General features: G+C 39.2%; 1 protein-coding gene across 3 annotated transcripts in view; it reads right to left on the reverse strand.

The window, feature by feature from the left end:
* RNF130 (ring finger protein 130) overlaps nt 1-17,007 on the reverse strand; it is an 80,308-nt gene that overhangs the window by 42,438 nt on the left and 20,863 nt on the right. The window lies entirely within an intron of this gene.

Consider the following 17,007-nt stretch of genomic DNA (forward strand, 5'->3'; position numbering starts at 1 on the left):
TGTCAGTCAATCAGATTAAGTGACTGAAGTAGACAAGCTCCCAGCTCAAATGAGCAACAAAATTTCCAGTCAAAGAACTAAATCTAGATATGAAGCTGTTGATCTGTTACCTCATGGGAAAGCCTTTAGTAGACTACTACAGTTATCAAAAGATAAATGTCAGAAAGCCTAGAAATTCAAATTTAAGGTCATAGTTAATCGACCCAAACATTGTGTATTTTCATATTTTGTAACTGAAGTTACTCGGACAACCACAATTCTGCCCCTGTATTTCTATCTACAGAGGAACCAAAAACTAAGAAATAATTCTATCCATGCAAATAAAAAATGCTATTGCAGTAGCTAGTACGTAAGTTCTACCTCACATGGCTACTAATGAAAACATTGGAGCCAATCTCCTCCCAGAATAACCCATTACAGTGATTTTCACAATTAAGCAACCAGGCACCAGGAGGTAAACAATTACACAATTTGCCACGGCCCATAAAGAGAGCACTGTCTCTTTGTAATCTGACTGAATATTTCTAGACCCGGAAAAGCCATGGAGTGAAGAGAAAGACAGACTAAGATTACCAATAAGTAATTTTCTCATCATCTGCTTTATCTCTTTGCCATGTTACAGCATCAGGTAGAAAGCCTAGGAAATCAGCCATGACCTTTCAAACTTCATAATGTGTGGAACAGTTTGGTGATCTGCATAAAAGGGATCTTAGAAGAGGGGTGAGAATCTTTAGGAATGATGGATTATTCTTGGTGTGGTCCATCTGAAGGAGCAGCTAAGGAATAAAGAATTACCCTTTAATGGTCTTGACTGCCTTGAGGTACCACGTCCTTTTCTCTGTGTGCCCTTTGGAGATAGTTTTAGGATCACTCTGACTAGTCTAGGGAATCCAGTACCATGAGGCTTCTGTTGACTGCTAAGGAATTAGTCCTGATAGAGATTGCCTTAGTGTACACAGAGTTGAGTGGCAGCTGCTCTGGAAAGATGCAGGGTTCCCCTAAAGTGGTTTGACTTCCTTAGTGACCCTAGGTAAGCCACTGCAAGAGGAAGGACAGAAAACTATGGAAGGCAGGGACTCCACTAGTGAAGTAGCAAAAGTAAGTTTCTGGCCAGGTCACTCTGGAGTAAGGGAAAGCAAGGAATAAGTTTGGATGGAGAGTAGGGGAAGAACAAATGTCAAGATTCAGCAGAAAGCAGAGGATTGAATGCAGGGCCTGTCAGCTATACAATCAGAGCTGCTGGCTCAGATTAGACAGAGCCCCTAGATGTGGTGGAAGCAGTTAAAGAAAGAGCAGGAAACAAAGCTCCTATAAAGAAAAAAGCCCAGAGTAAGTAAATTAGGAGGCTCAAAATTGCCTCCCCAACAACAGTCTGGGAAGCTGTGTAAAGGATGGAAGAGGCCGGAGGAGGGAGGAATGTTAGAGAGCCCAGAGGGACAGCATGAGGGAAGTACACTTACCTGTCAAGAACCTCTACAAATTGAGAGAATACATGGCTCAGATGGAGAGAGCCAGGTGTTTAAAAGAGAACTAGATAAATTCACAGACGTAAGTGCATTAATGCCTATTAGCCAGGAAGGATAAGGAATACTGTCCTTAGCCTCTGTTTGTCAGAGGGTGGAGATGGATGGCAGGAGAGAGATCACTTGATCATTACCTGTTAGGTTCACTCCCTCGGGGCACCTGGCATTGGCCACTGTCGGTAGACAGGATACTGGGCTGGATGGACCTTTGGTCTGACCTAGTACGGCCATTCTTATGTTCCAAACAGCTTCTCTTCACCCATATCTTTTTTGTCTCCCTTTCTTCTTGTAGAAAAGGAGAAAAGCAGGAGAACATTTTTTTTTTTACACCAGTATGAAGGAGGAAGGGCTTGCCTTAGATAAGAAAAGTGAAATCTTTTTATCTCCTGCTTTCTGGTTGGAAGAGAGAACATGTAATGTTTCTCTATAGAATGGAGCACAGAGAACACATTTAACAACTCTCCTAAACCCTGAACTCCCTATTATGAAAACCAGCCATTGAACAGGGAAGTGTAATGATGGCTCATGCTTAGATTCACTATGTACAGCTCTCAAATAAATTGTCCTAATGAGATCCTCAGTGTCATACGCATAGTTGACAGAATGGTACCTGTCCCCCGTTTCAGTAGAGAAGAAAAGCCCTACCATCAGAATTGATATACATGGTAATTACTTGAAAACAAATTCCGTAGCCCATCAAGAACAAACAAGAGGGGATCCCCATCAAAAAAAACCCAAAATAAAACAAAAAAACCCCAACCCCCCCCCCATAAACCCACAAGACCTAATTGCTTAACAGTTTATAGTATTTTAAATGAGTAGGGTGGAAGGAATGTAATCAAACCATCACATTTAAAAGAGCAAGTGTAAAATAGGCAAAATCCAGTATTTCATCCCGAATGGAGTATTTTTAAAGAAAAGAAGACATAACTCATCTGAAGCTTTAAACAAACAGAAACCAACATAAGTTACAGAAAATTAATTTGAATAGTAGAGCAACAGAGATTCACAGAAGATCCACTGTAGATTGTCGCTGTACAGGCATTCCCTCAATGCTTGAAGAAGCTTGGGTGTTTCAGTTTCACATGAAAATGTAGGAACTATTTGCTGTGATATTTACTAGATGATAGGGGTTGAAGAAATTGAGATCAGAAAGCCCAAACCCTCTATTTCAGTATCTCCATTCTCAGTCAGCACCTTAACTCCTTAATTCTATGAACAGGGCATTAGTTGGCTTCCTACTCTGTACAGGAGTGGCCCAGTACCTGCAGCTGAGATGAGTACAAGACAAGAGCCATCTGTCCCTTGGCTGAGGAAACCCCTGTTAACACATCAGTGCTGCATATACTAAGCATTTCTGAAACCCTGAACAGTATGGCTCATAGATGACACGTGATGATCAAGAGCAGACCATTTATTTATGCTCAGTGTTTTCCCTAGAACAGCAGGTCTCATACTTTATTGGTTCATATACTACCTTCTGAAAGAGTTGTTGTGAAGGGAGTTGATGGAACATTAAACTCATGTACCACAATTTGGGAACCCCTGCCCGAGTACCCTGTCTTGCTATGAATCCCAATTAGTTATATACTGCCATCCTGGAATCACTTTAGTCCAGGGGTCCCCAACACTGTACCCGCGGGTGCCATGGTGCCCGCGGGGGCATCTAAATGCGCCCGCGTCCTGGCCTGCGGTGGAGCATCCGCCGAAATGCCGCTGAATTTCTGCGGCATTTCGGCAGCGACACCTCTCGATAACATTATTTGTCGGTAGCAAGCGGCGTCATCGAGAGGCGTCGCCGCCGAAATGCTGCAGAAATTCAGCGGCATTTCGGCGGATGCTTCACCACCGCCACGGTCCTTTGTTTGGCACCCGCCAGATGAAAAGGTTGGGGACCACTGCTCTAGTGCATCATAATATCAGCCAGCAATAGCCAAATCAGTGTTCCAATACAAAAGTTATTTATGGAGCCATCGGCAAAGCACAACTGACTAAGATCTCAGTAGCTTTGCCTGTTTCTTTCTCAATCAACTGCAGAAGCCTTTACTTTGTCATAATTTTGGGGCAAAGACTATCTGTCTTGGTCATGTGTTTGTACAATGCCTAGCACAAGGGGTCTGGTCCATGACTGGGATTCTTTGCCACTACTGCAATATAATTTAAACCTGGAAGGATTCAAAGGTAAACAGACAGAAACCACTTCTTCTGCTTCTGACTCTACAAAGCCCCTCCAAAAAAACTTATGGAAAAAAAGGAACACAGATTGTGTACCTATGAATGAAAATTTTCTGTATGTTTAATCAGTGGAAATTGTAAGATGGAAAGTTCTTTAGTATGCTAACACTAACAAAGCCGATTAACCAAATACCCATGGAGAAGGGGAGAAAAAGTCTATCAAATGCTTCACATTTTACAAAAAAGAGAGGAAGAAAAACCTCTGAAATACTTAACATAAAATTTTGAAAGTATCTATAGAAATAAGAGTATGCATTAACAGTGAAGTCACATCCCAAAATGCTAATGAGAGCCAACATTTCAGTCAGCCAAGAACAACGCTATTCTCCAGGAAAAAGACAACTGGATTTTCACTAAAACCAGCCACAGGCTGTAAACTAAGGACAGACACTAGATCTAGGATGCAACACTCACAGAGGCTAACATTTAATTTAAATGATTCTCAGATTTCCTATTAGTGTAGCTTTTCCTATATTAAATACAAGTTAGCAGGCTGTAAATGTATGGGGTTAATGCTTTGCTGAATATCGTTACACAATTTTTAATTATTATTTGATAGAGGGGAAACAAATCAGAAGGTGATAAAAGGAACTAAAGAAAGGGAAGAACTGAAAAGCAATGGGGCGAGGAGGAAGGAAAAAGCGATAAGGAAGATAGTGAAGAAATAGTGGAACTCAGACCAAGAATTTCCCCCCCATACTAAATTATGTGAGATTAAGTTTTGTCAACTACCGAAATTTTATATTTTGTTAGCTCCCTGGATTATCACAGAGTGACTGTGTTCACTCCTAGTTAATCTAAACTAGATTAAGAAAATGGGAGACAGCTACTTCACAGAAGAATCCTCATTTTCTCTCATATATTCCACTTGTCCAGTAGCAGTCTCAGGTTCATTTCCTCCTACTTTTACTTTCTTCTAAGGCTACTGAATCTTCTTTCAAAATTTATTGAATTGGCCACTGCAGGAATCAGGCTGCTGTATTAGACAGACCATGGGTCAGATTTAATCCAGTATGGCAATTTTTATGTCCCTATGTTAGTGCTAGCAATAACATTAGAGTTCTGACACCAAAGGAGAGCTAGTAGACATCTACAGTCTGACAAATTCTCAGCCAACATCCTGGAGTGTCCACAAGCATCTGATTGAACAAGTCGGTGTCTGTTGAGGATATGATGAGGCGCACATAAATGTTTTGTGAGTATCTGACTCTTGCAAAACCCATTTGAAAAAAAGAGTAGGCTGACACCATTTAAGTCTGGTGACAACAGTCCTTCTATGGCAGTAACTTAATAAAAACAACCTGTAAAGTTAGTGTGCATTACAATGGATTTTAAAAGGGGAACATCTATCTATTTAGTCTTGTTCTTTGAAATAAGCATTGTACAGTTTTAAAGAGTGGTCATTACTTGCCACCCTAACTACCTGGTGGCAATTTGTCATCAGGGCATTTGCACCGAAAACCTCCTGACAAAGCTTCCCTCCTGACCCCACCCTACTTATACCACTGTAAGATGGGGAGAGTTTATTTCAATTATCAGAGCAGGAAAACATATATAGTGTAGTAAGATGAGGCCCTGAAACATAAACCCTTATATCCGAGACCTGGTATGAGGCCTAAGGTCTGATGTAATGGTGAAGACTTTACTAACAAAAGTAACTAGCAAAGTTAAGCTGTGAGCCAGAGGCAGGCCCTGCTCACAGAAGCTGGCAAGGAAAGGGCTGATGCTGCAAAAAGATACATACCTAAGAGGTACTGGACATTAGATATCAGAACATTTGGATACTTGCACATTCCACATGGACAACAAGGAACAAGCTGACCCATCCTAAAGACAGGGTCAGAAGGGTAATACGATGGATAGAGTTGTTTTGTTCGAACCAACATGTACAAGGTGAGAGGCGGCAACTTACTGAGTAGAAGAGTTGTACAGTACTATATAGGGGGGTTGTACCTCAATACGTCAGGAGCGATGTGTAACTTGTACCTATGTATAAGAACACATCCCTGAGGCAGTCTCTTTGTCTGGCCTAGGGGGCAGTGGAGTGCCCCGCCACTGACTGAACCGGTCCATTGGTCAGGGGGCACATTCGTAGTATGTCCTGTACAATCTGCGGGGAACTATTACTGTGCTTCATTCGACAATAAACCTGGCTGGGTGCCCTCATACCTTATTAAAATCTGTGGTCATTGGCGGTTCTCTCAGGGGTCTGCTGTGTCAGCTATCTGCACAGAGCTGAGGCAGCACACAGATAGAACATACGCACACAGCCGACTTATCATCGAACAAGAGCAGAGCACCACACCGGTGGCCGTCTGACAACTGAGTAGCAGATGTAATTGTCATAATGAAGTTTTCAATACTAGGAAACAGTGAGCTTTGGAATGAGATGGACAGTCTTTACAGAAGCCAGAATTCTCCAGTCTTGCATTACAACAGCAAAAAATCTCACATGGTCATGCGAGTATTTCTGAAAGCATTTCAATACATATGAAAATAATGACAAACACTATGCACTGTCTGTGGGAGGATCAATCCTTTATTGTGAAGGACAGATTTCTGAACTAGCATTATACCACTCAGAACAGAGCACAAACACAGCTGTTGAGCTGAGGGGGTAGAAAATGAATTTGTTCAAGTAATATGAAAGGCTATTACAGATTTAGAGAGAGCAATCACAGATGCTTTAAACATGCGAAGTAAATCTTATTTGCACAAGCATGAAGGCTTGCCTGGGACTTAACTATCTTGAGTAGCTTTGTATCATCTGCAAATTTTGCCACCTCACTGTTAACCCCTTTTTCCAGATCATTTATGAATGTTAAATAGGACTGGGCCCAGTATAGATCCCTGAGGGACATCACTATTTACCTCTCCATTCTAAGAACGGACCATTTCTTCCTACCTTTTGTTTCCTATCTTTTAACCAGAAACCAATCCATGAGAGAACCTTCCCTCTTATCCCATGACTGCTTATTTTGCTTAAGAGCCTTTGGTGAGGGACCTTGTCAAAGGCTTTCTGAAAATTTGAATACACTATATCCACTGGATCTCCTTTGTCTGCATGCTTATTGATGCCCTCAAAGAATTCTAGTAGATTGGTCATACTTTGACACTAATGTCTAGGTCTGACAGATGGTACCCATTTAGATTACCTTTTGTGCAATTGAAGAGTAGATATACTGTGCATACTATTTTTAAAAACATTCTATTGCTAAATCTTGTTTAAATAGGGGTTTACTTCATGTAAAACATCCTGAAAGAGAAGGAAAAAATCCTACATTTCCATAAGATCACTGAAGAAACTTGTTGGCGTCTACCACATTCAGTATTCTCAATCAAAAGGATACAGACTAATGGGTTTTACCCCATAAGGTGTGTTTTCAGGGCTGCAGTTAAGAACATGTAGGAAATACTAATTAACCATCTGCATTTCACAGGCTCATGAAATCATAAGCTGGATACCATAGTTTATTATTTCAGTCAGGTATCAACAGTGAGGTGGCAAAATTTGCAGATGATACAAAACTACTCAAGATAGTTAAGTCCCAGGCAGGATGCTGTGAGCCCCGACCCCTGTACATGAGGGTTCCCGGCCCTGCCACCTGTTTTGGTCTTAATTTTAAAAGCAGTGAGAAAAGGTAAATTCATTTTAAGCAATAGGGTTTAAATTTAGTATTTAACATAGTGTTAAATATCAAAAATGTGTTTTTAATTTTTAAGGGGGGTGTCGCACCCAGAGGCTTGGTGTTCAAAAGGGGTCATCAATACAGAAAGCTTGAGAACCTCTGATTTTGACTTTACCATGGCATTCATCTTACGTGATTGCTCTTTTTCTGAAACAGATACAGTAGTCTGGTCTGTTAACATCTGACTTTCAAGTGATGCATTCCTTTTTGAGAACCAGTTTAAGTCAGGCAGATCACTTTTACAGTGAATGACGTCTCTCTGAGAAGAACATACATTTTAAAAAGTTTGAAATAGATTGCTGAGAGTGCTCTATGGAAGATGGAGGAGAGTTCTTAGAGGAAGTATTTCTTTTCCTATCTGTTGCTCAAACCTCTTTTGCCTCGGAATTTTGTAGCCCTGGAGATATACTCATTTCCTGTGATCTTCCAAAGTGGATTTTAATATATGTTTATATGAAGGCAGCTAAAGCTGCTTTGACAGCCCTTTCCATGCTTGTTTCCCCCAGTACCACTAACATCCCTATTAACATTTCAAGCATGTCTGAATGATAGCTCTGGTTGCCTCCAGAATAAAAAGGAAGTCAAACTCAGGTGTGATCAGAAGAAAATGCATCCAGGGCGACAAGGAACTAAAAGAGAAGTTTCATAGGAGGACAATGCCATTTAATCATGCAGCTCTCATCAATAAGAGTCATGTCCATGTACTGATTTGAAAGCTTGCCTCTAAGCATTTGCATCTTAGCTAGTGGTCACCTTTTAAGAAAAATATTTAAAGAACTTTTGCATTGTAGCACACCACGGTTTTTTATCAAGTGAGTTAACATGGCCACCATGACAAAAGTATAAGTTAAAGGAACACTTTCCATTTCTTAACTAAAGCAACTGATAAAGGAAAAGAGGTTAATAAATCTAAAAGAAATGGTTCAGGAAATCTAGTTTGCATGTTTATTTACAAACAAGGCACTACATGAGCCATCATGAATGATGAACAGCTGGTTGGCCTTGGGAGAAGCAGAAGTTCTCACTTTGCTCTCTCATTCAGAGGGAGAAAAACCCCCATGATAGCTCTTTCTTTTTCCCTCCTCCCATTTTGCATCTATATTTACCACCTTTGTTTGCACCAATTTTATTGGATATTTCATAGCAAAAACATTTGGAATGAACTTGCACTAGGATTGAAAATGTAGTTTCTACTGTTGGAAAATAAGCAAAGCTAACAATCAGGGAATGAAAAATGTTAATGACACAGAAAACCCTGAGCAAATATAAATGTTGATGTCAGAATAGCTTATTAAGAATGAATGCATTTCGGTCAGCTGCAAATGAAAATGGAAAAATGATCAATGCTAAAATCTACTCTACCTACTACTTAATCTTATTTAAAACTCAACAAAGTAAACTAAATAAAAAAGTGGTGTGCCCTAATTGATTAACATGCAAATCAAAATATTTTGGGATTCAGTGGTCCTGAGGAAAATACTAGTACTAAGGACATTTCTATATAATGCTTCCAAGGAGCAAGGAACCTGCAATAGAAACAAACAGATATTCTTCAAGCTGACCACCACATTCTATGTTATGTTTCTAATAATCTAGGTATTTATATCATAAAACAGTATGGTAGGTGAACCAGTCCAGCTCACCAGTCTATCTTCAATGGACAAACAGCTCTCTTCCACTTCCCTAGATAAAGGGGAACAGTAGCAATGCCAAAGTTAAGGTTGCAGTCAATCCAAAAGAATTTTATACTTATTTTTAAGAAATGTTGCAAGAATGGCAAATAAATTAAAATTCACATAGTTGAATTTTTCATGTTGATTTGGTATGGTATGGTATAGATGGGGTTAATTATACATGGAATAATAAGATGTCAGACATGACTACTTAAAAATATTTGAAAGGGAAGTCACCTTTTTGGCATCCATTTTGACATCTGGGACCTGATTTTTGCTTCTTTATATGCTGATTAGGACAATATCGCTTTGAAGCGTGTCTCCATTCTTTTTGGGGGGTGGTTCCTGCAGTTAAGTTACTGCTTATAAATACATCAATATGATGGGAGGGAGGGGAGACAGAAAGCTATCAATCAAATAGCCTGTATCTTAGAGCAAGTTACATGAGTTGGAAAAGAGGAAACCCTGTGTCCATATCTCACTTCTAGTGATTACTGGTTATATTTCTCGCCATTTTACCATTTCTGTTGATCAAGGCTGGAATCCCCTACACAAGAAAGCACTCAAGTGTGAGCCACCATACCTCCTTTTACACACAAGTTAATGGAAAAGTTATAATTAAGACTATGATTTTGTCATGGACATTTTAGTAAAAGTCATGGACAGGTCACGGGCAATGAACAAAAATTCATTGAAGCTGTGACCTGTCCCTGACTTTTAGTAAAAATATCCCTGACAAAATGGAGAGGGAGGAGGGTCCTGCACCCTGCCCCACTGCATGCAGTGTCAGGGAGCTCTGGCCCCCCTGCTGCGGGTGGGGGCTGGGCTGCTGCAGCACCCCAATGTCACTGAGATCTCTAGAAGTCACGGATTTCGTGACTTCTGTTAGCTCCGTGACATACTCGTAGCCTTAATTATAATGCTACAACTCCATCTCCTACAGATACTGAAAATAAGCTCCCAATTTCAAAACACACACAAAATTTTAACCATGACCTCAGCAATGTTAAGGCACAATTCACTGACTGCCTAGAATTTGTGCCAGTCAGATATGACAGTCAGTTATTACAAGAAAGTATGAAGTCACATAAGGTTTTGCATTTAGAGCAAACAGATGGTAGTCTGGATCCACAAGGTTACGGATCCAGAAATGAGCTAATACAAGAGAAGACTTCAATTGAAAGGTTATTAGCAAATATTTCAAACAAACAATTTTATCTTCAGCACAGTAGAACACGTCTGGAGATAAGTTACAATAGCAGGCCATCACTGCAAGGAACATCTTCAATATTTGCTTCATATGCTCTCTGCAGTTCAGTAGCAACTACAAAAACTCATTTCAAAAGATTGAGAATAATCAGTGGGTCTCCTCACACTAGCCCACACACTTCTTCATTTTCTGTTACATTAGCATTACTTCTTGTTCAGCTTTCATTTCTGTGACTAACAGCAACATCCCTTGCTGTACATAGTTGAATTTTCCAGCCAATCCAGTGCTCACCAGACAAGAAGTGGAGTGTCTTGTGTCTATGGCACAAGATCAAATCAGGAGAGCTGGGATCTAGTCTTAGAACTGCCATTGAGCATGTGTGGCCTTGGACAAGTCATTTAACCACATATGTTGAAGATAGATAATACTTGCACACCTGTCGAACAGGAGCAATGCAAGGATTAGTTATAAGATTTGTAAAGTGCTTTATATGTTTAAAGTGCTAAGTGTTAAGTATTTACTAGTTCAAAACATTTTCTGGATGTCTTCTAACAGTGATTTCAGTATTGTGCTTATCACAATCTACATTCTGACCTAATGTATCTTATTTCTTACCCAGGGTAGAATATAATGAACACAGAAAGTAAGGCATGGGGGAGAAAAACAGATCTTAAAAATAAAACCACAATGAATACTTGCATTCTGTTTCTTAATAATCCCCACTTCTGTGTCGTAAAAGTTTACCAGTCTTTAAAGAAATCCCATAAGGGCAGGAAGAGTGATACGACAAGATTAATAGACAAACTTTTTAAATGTACCATGAAATTCTAAAAACTTGATCTGTGTTCAGACATAGGGTAGTACAAAGTGTTAAGATCTTTAGTTTTGAACCAAGAAGGAAGATAACCTTGTCATTGGGCAGAATAAGGCAGCTAAATAAGGCAGCTATCACTATCAATTAGACTCATGCCTCTATCCTCAACAACTAACTTCAATATTTTATGAGAAATATTTTTTCTTATTTCATAGAAAGTTCATATTCATATTTTAAAGGTTTTTTTTTGGTAGAATTGTCAATAGAACAGTGTCCAAAAGTTATAGCCTTAGGGCCTATAATTATTGTTACATCTAAAAACAGCTTTAAAAAAAATCTATAATCTTGATAAATCAAAATATTAGCTTAATGCAGGCCATATGAGAACAGATTCTTACCAAGATGTTTTTAGTTTGATAACCAAATATTTAATTTCATTCATCCCATAACAGTGAGGTGATGCTAGCAGGCAACTTCATCTTTGCTATTTCTGGATAGCGGGTTCAATTTTCTCCAAATGATTTTGGAGCCAGAAAATAATGGATTCTTATTGAAGAGATATTTTTTGCTTGTAGGCAATATATCCCCACAGAGAAACTTCCATCTAAGAGTTCTCTCAAATAAGTATAGCTAAGTCTACAATAGGAATGGCAAGAGAACCTTATCTGAATCTGAAATTGCTACAAAACCATGTGACAAACAAACCCAAGGAACTGGGGGGCACTCTATTGCTGGAGGTTTAGTCTGTGGATAAGAAACAATATTAGACTGCTTATGGTTATTAACAATCTCCTGGGCCTTTTCACAACGGTAAGAGGATGTAACTTCTCCATCCTCTGAAAACAAACCAGTTCTACCAGTGGCTACAGGTATTTCAGTGTTGGCTGAAATACACAGCACATGAAAAGCACTTTGGCAGTGTCCCAGATTGCTTTCCCAGTCTCCTTATTACTATGGAACAGATTTTCTCACTTGTTCTAGAATGAGACAATAGCTCCCTTATGCTCCAAGGCGTGTGCTTCAAACACACTCTTGTTTGGGACCCATTATCTGGTCAGACAACTCCATCTACTGCATGATAGACTTTGATTATGTGCCTCCAAGAGATACAGTGAGAAGACTGCTTTAAATATGATGCAGTTGATGTGTGTTATCAAAATAGTTTTTATTATCAGAATCACCCAATATATAAAATGTTAAATGCCATATATATGAGTTCTTACTACTAGAAAAGATAAGATCAATAAACTGAGATAAAAATTAACGTCCAATCCCATTCTTCATATTCCACTGGCAGCCTGAAAAGCCAGCCACACCTCTGACCTGTCATCCTGCATCATTTAAGACTCACAAGATTATATAAAGAAAGTCAGACCGACCGCATGGCCTTAAAATCATGTTAACAAGGAAAAACACAAGTGGAGAAACAAGTTGATGCGAGCTAAATTTTAAGATGACACAATCTGAACCACTAGGTTTTTGTTTGATTTTTGCATAAGTCTGGCAGGCTAGAGTAAAATTCACTTTGAATTTGGGAATGCATGGGTGGAATTCTCACTGATCCATGGGGGGTTGGAAAAAAGGCTTTGGTCTGAATCAATGGACTGTTTATGCTCAAGTGGGTTTAATGGGCATTAGCAACCCCCAAAACTTATTTTTCTTGTTGATCTGCCATTATTCTACTGGCTTTGGATACTCCAGATCTACAATAAGATAAATTTGAGTGCTTAAGACCTATGCAGCTTTCTACCAACATGTTTGCACATCCTTTTAAGAATAAATTTTGATGCCTGACTGGAATAATAAACTACAGTATAGCAAGAACAGATTTGGTTCAAGCTTCTCTTAATTATTGCACCAATATCCCTGAATCCTGACTTGAAATCACCACTTTTTTGGAGAGAGGATAGTTCTCCTTCTATATCCATTTCCCTTCTTGATGTCCAAGTGCCTGCCAACAAGCATTACCATGGCAACTACAGTGGCAGCATGAACTTTAGAGACCTGTCACCTCTGAACTTGACTGAGATCCCTCAACAGCCATTAGTGACCTGAAGTCACTCATCCACCTCCCGTTTTGTCTTTGAACCAGTAACCAAGAACACACCCATCTTCTCTGAGCACATTTCAAAACAAACATGAATTCTCCTCCATCAACCATTATTCTTTTATCAGAGAACAGAATCTGATTTTTATATATTTTCCCCTTTATCTGTAATTTACACTTTCCTGGTTTGGGAGGGATGGGGTGGGGTGTAAGATGCATCCTCTAAAAAGCTACAGTCTTAATTCTAAAAGCAGAAGGAAGAGAGTCCATCATACATCACTGAATGGATATTCTCTCTCTCAAAAAGGGATGCATTATTTATCCAAGGATGCAATGAAGCAGTGAGCTTTTTCTGATTACTTTAAAGTCTTAATCCAAGTCTACATTGGATGTAAAGATGTAATGCTAGATGTAGTGTTAAGACTTAAGGAAAAAATTTCCGTAACTTTGGCAACAATGAATCAGTAATCAATGGAATTTAGTAATTTTATTTTGGTGCTTTAGCTCTCATTTAAATAAATTTTATTTTAAGACGCAAAACAGTAAGAGCCATGCTGTAGGTAGCCCTCATCATGAAAAAGCTGAGGGAGCATCAGCTGAGACGGCTGGGTCATATGAGACAATGATATGTAGGAGGTGGTGGTCAGAGTACAAGATCTAGTAGTCACAGGACAGAGACCATGAGAGAGACCCAGAAAAACGTGCTTCAAGGTGCTGACGGAGGACATGAAGAACGTCGATGTCAGCTTGGAAGAAACACTTGGTCTTCAAGAGTTCCTGTCAAGACGAAGAGCCAACTTCCCCAACTAACAAGGCGAAGACGATAATGTAGATGAAAAAGACAGAAGCTACGCTAATCTCAAATTTAAGATTACAGCACTTTTACATTGATTTAAAAAATTACAAAAACAAAATCAAGATTTACCTGAACTTGAGAATAAATCAGTGATTTAGTAACACTTAAATTTAAGTTTCTACTACACAAGCACATTTTTAAAAAAATAATATTAAACACTACTTTTATTCTACCTGCATTTCCTTCCTATTCCCATTACTGACTATAAAGAGATAGCTACTAAATATTTTCCCCTGCCACATATTCTCTCTGTGCATTAGATATTATTTGTTCTGCTTGAATAAAAGAAGCAAGCAAAACCACTGATAAAGCTACCTTCCTGCCAGTAATGTCCCAACCTTTCTAATATAAACTGCTCTGGGAAAGAGGTCCTTCATTCACCCAAGAGAGATCATTTACCAGGATATGTGGAGATATATATATATAAAAACATATTACCATAGGGATATAGATAGGGAAGAGACAACAAAAACACCCATTGTAACTAAGCTTAGCAGTTTTTTGTTAGTGGATACAAGCTCACTGAGGTCAATACCTCTTTCGCTAGTTGGCTCTGGGAGACAGCGTAGCATTAAAACCTGAACATCGGAGACTTAATATACTACCAGAGCATATAAAATCAAACAGCTTTTGCTGTAAAAGATGTCAATTGTTTTAATTTAATATGATGAATATATTGATTGGAGAGTGACAATTGATATCTGGCCATCAAAAAAGATTTGTACTTTGTTGGAGAAGTATATTGAGAAAGTGCATATACATGCATTTCCATAGATTTCAAATGTTTAAATCTATATTCAGCTATGAAATGGAAAGAATGAGTTGGATGAAATATTTTTCACCATGCCAAAAGAAACTGACCTAAGGGAGGATTGTTTGCTGAAATCCACAAGGGGACAGGTACCCTTCAAAAAGCACCAAAACATTCAAGGTAAATCTTTATGGACTCTGTTTTTATGTGCAAGATTTGTGTACCCAAGCCTCAAATGGTTTGGTTCCCAGGTACCCAAGAAACGACCTCTTCCCACGAGATACCACAGCAGTTGAGATAATCTGAGGTGGGAAATGCAAAGGGTGCCCTGGCTGCTATGGAATTTGTTTCAGTGACTGGATGTGGTGATTTTCAGTACATGCTATTAGACCTACATATTTAGTCTCTTTTTACATATTTGTCAAGGCTTTTCTTTGGAAAGAGTTGATAGGGAGATGGTAACGATTGAGGCTCCAGGGCAAACTGGACTCAGAGTTGCCATTATGAGTTAGAAAGATACAGGTGTGTGGGCCTAGTTGGAGAATCAGGGGCACCATTTAGGTCAAGAGAGCTGCCCCATGACACACATCAGAATTCACTACACCAAACACATCTTACAGGATATTTAGCTATAAGGAGTAACATGTAAAATATCTACAGAAAGCTCGTAACTTTTCAAGATTTATAAATGTTTTAAGCTGTATGCATGGGTAATATTTAAGGAATAATCTATTTATACTGAAAGTACGCTTTATGGACTTGGAGTAGAAAGTAGTCACCAAGGGACGTGACACAATGCAAGGCTCAGTTGTATAGTTTTGTGCAATACTAAGACTTTCAGTGGAAAGCCATGAGTAGCAACTGCAAACAACTGAACTTAAAGGTAAAAAAAACAAAAAAACAACACCATTACAACAAGACGGGGTTCACTCTGCCAGTGTATAGAACCAAATGATTTTCAGTGTAACAGAGGAGTGAGGTCCTGTGGATCCTTTCACTCAGGAGACACCTAGAGGAACACTGTGATCTCATGAAAACCTAGATCCTGGTTCTTGTGAAGCCAGCCAGTTCTGCAACTGCCAGACCATGGGGCAGGGGAAGGAGATGTACTTTACTAGATAGGGAAAGTAACTATTAAGGGTAGACAGCGTTTTGCATTTTATGATTTTATTTTGTATTGTAACCATTTGTTGCCACCACTCTCATTTCTAGTTAAATCTTTAGTCTTTCTTAAATAAATCTATTTTTGTTTTATTATAAGGGCTTACCAGTGCTGTGTGATTTACAGCAGTGGTTCTCAACCTTTCCAAACTACTGCACCCCTTTCAGGAGTCTGATTTGTCTTGCATATCCCCAAGTTACATCTCACTTAAAAACTACTTGCTTACAAAAAGTGTCATAAAAATACAGATGTGTTGCAGCACACTATTACTGAAAAATTGCTTACTCTCTCATTTTTACCACATAATTATTTATATTCCGATTGATTTATTTTATACTGTACATGCATTTCAGTGTACAGTATATAAAGCAGCATAAACAAGCCATTGCCTGTATGAAATTTTAGTTTGCACTATTTCATTTTATGTACTCTGTTGTAAAACAAAGCAAATATCTAGATGAGTTGATGTACCCCCCTGGAAGACCTCTGCGTACCCCTGGTTGAGAACCACTGGTTTACAGGAGCGGTGGTTTAAGGTAAAACTAGTAAACTGGGGCACACTGCTCCTCCAGCGACAGAGGATCTGGAATTTCTGTATGTTGCAAATTAAAGGGGCTGGATATCTCAGTGAACACTTCAAAAGGACTTAGGGAGAGGGGTGCATCTATTGTTAGCCTGCAAGATGAAAAGAGGGCTGGCCTCGCCTAGAGGAGAGAGTCCGAGCAAGAGCCTGAGAAAGGCTGGCGGTGTAAAGGAGTTGACACCAACAAGGCATAGGCAAGACTCCCTCATGACGGAGGCAGGGGGTAATGATGTGATTCACAGTACTTGGTACCCTAAGAATCATCTTGATTTTTTAGTATGGCTTTTGATATCTTACATCTACTGGTTCCTTCCCTGCAAATCCAGTAGGTCAGTGATCCTGTCAAAGAAGGAAATTAGATTGGTTTGACATGATTTGTTTTTGCAAATCCATACTGGATATTCCTCATAACTCTATTTCCTCTAGGTGCTTACAAACTGATTGTTTAATAATCTGTTCTACTA

The sequence above is a fragment of the Chelonoidis abingdonii genome, chromosome 7, assembly GCF_003597395.2.
Source record: "Chelonoidis abingdonii isolate Lonesome George chromosome 7, CheloAbing_2.0, whole genome shotgun sequence".
Classification (NCBI taxonomy): Eukaryota; Metazoa; Chordata; order Testudines; family Testudinidae; genus Chelonoidis; species Chelonoidis abingdonii.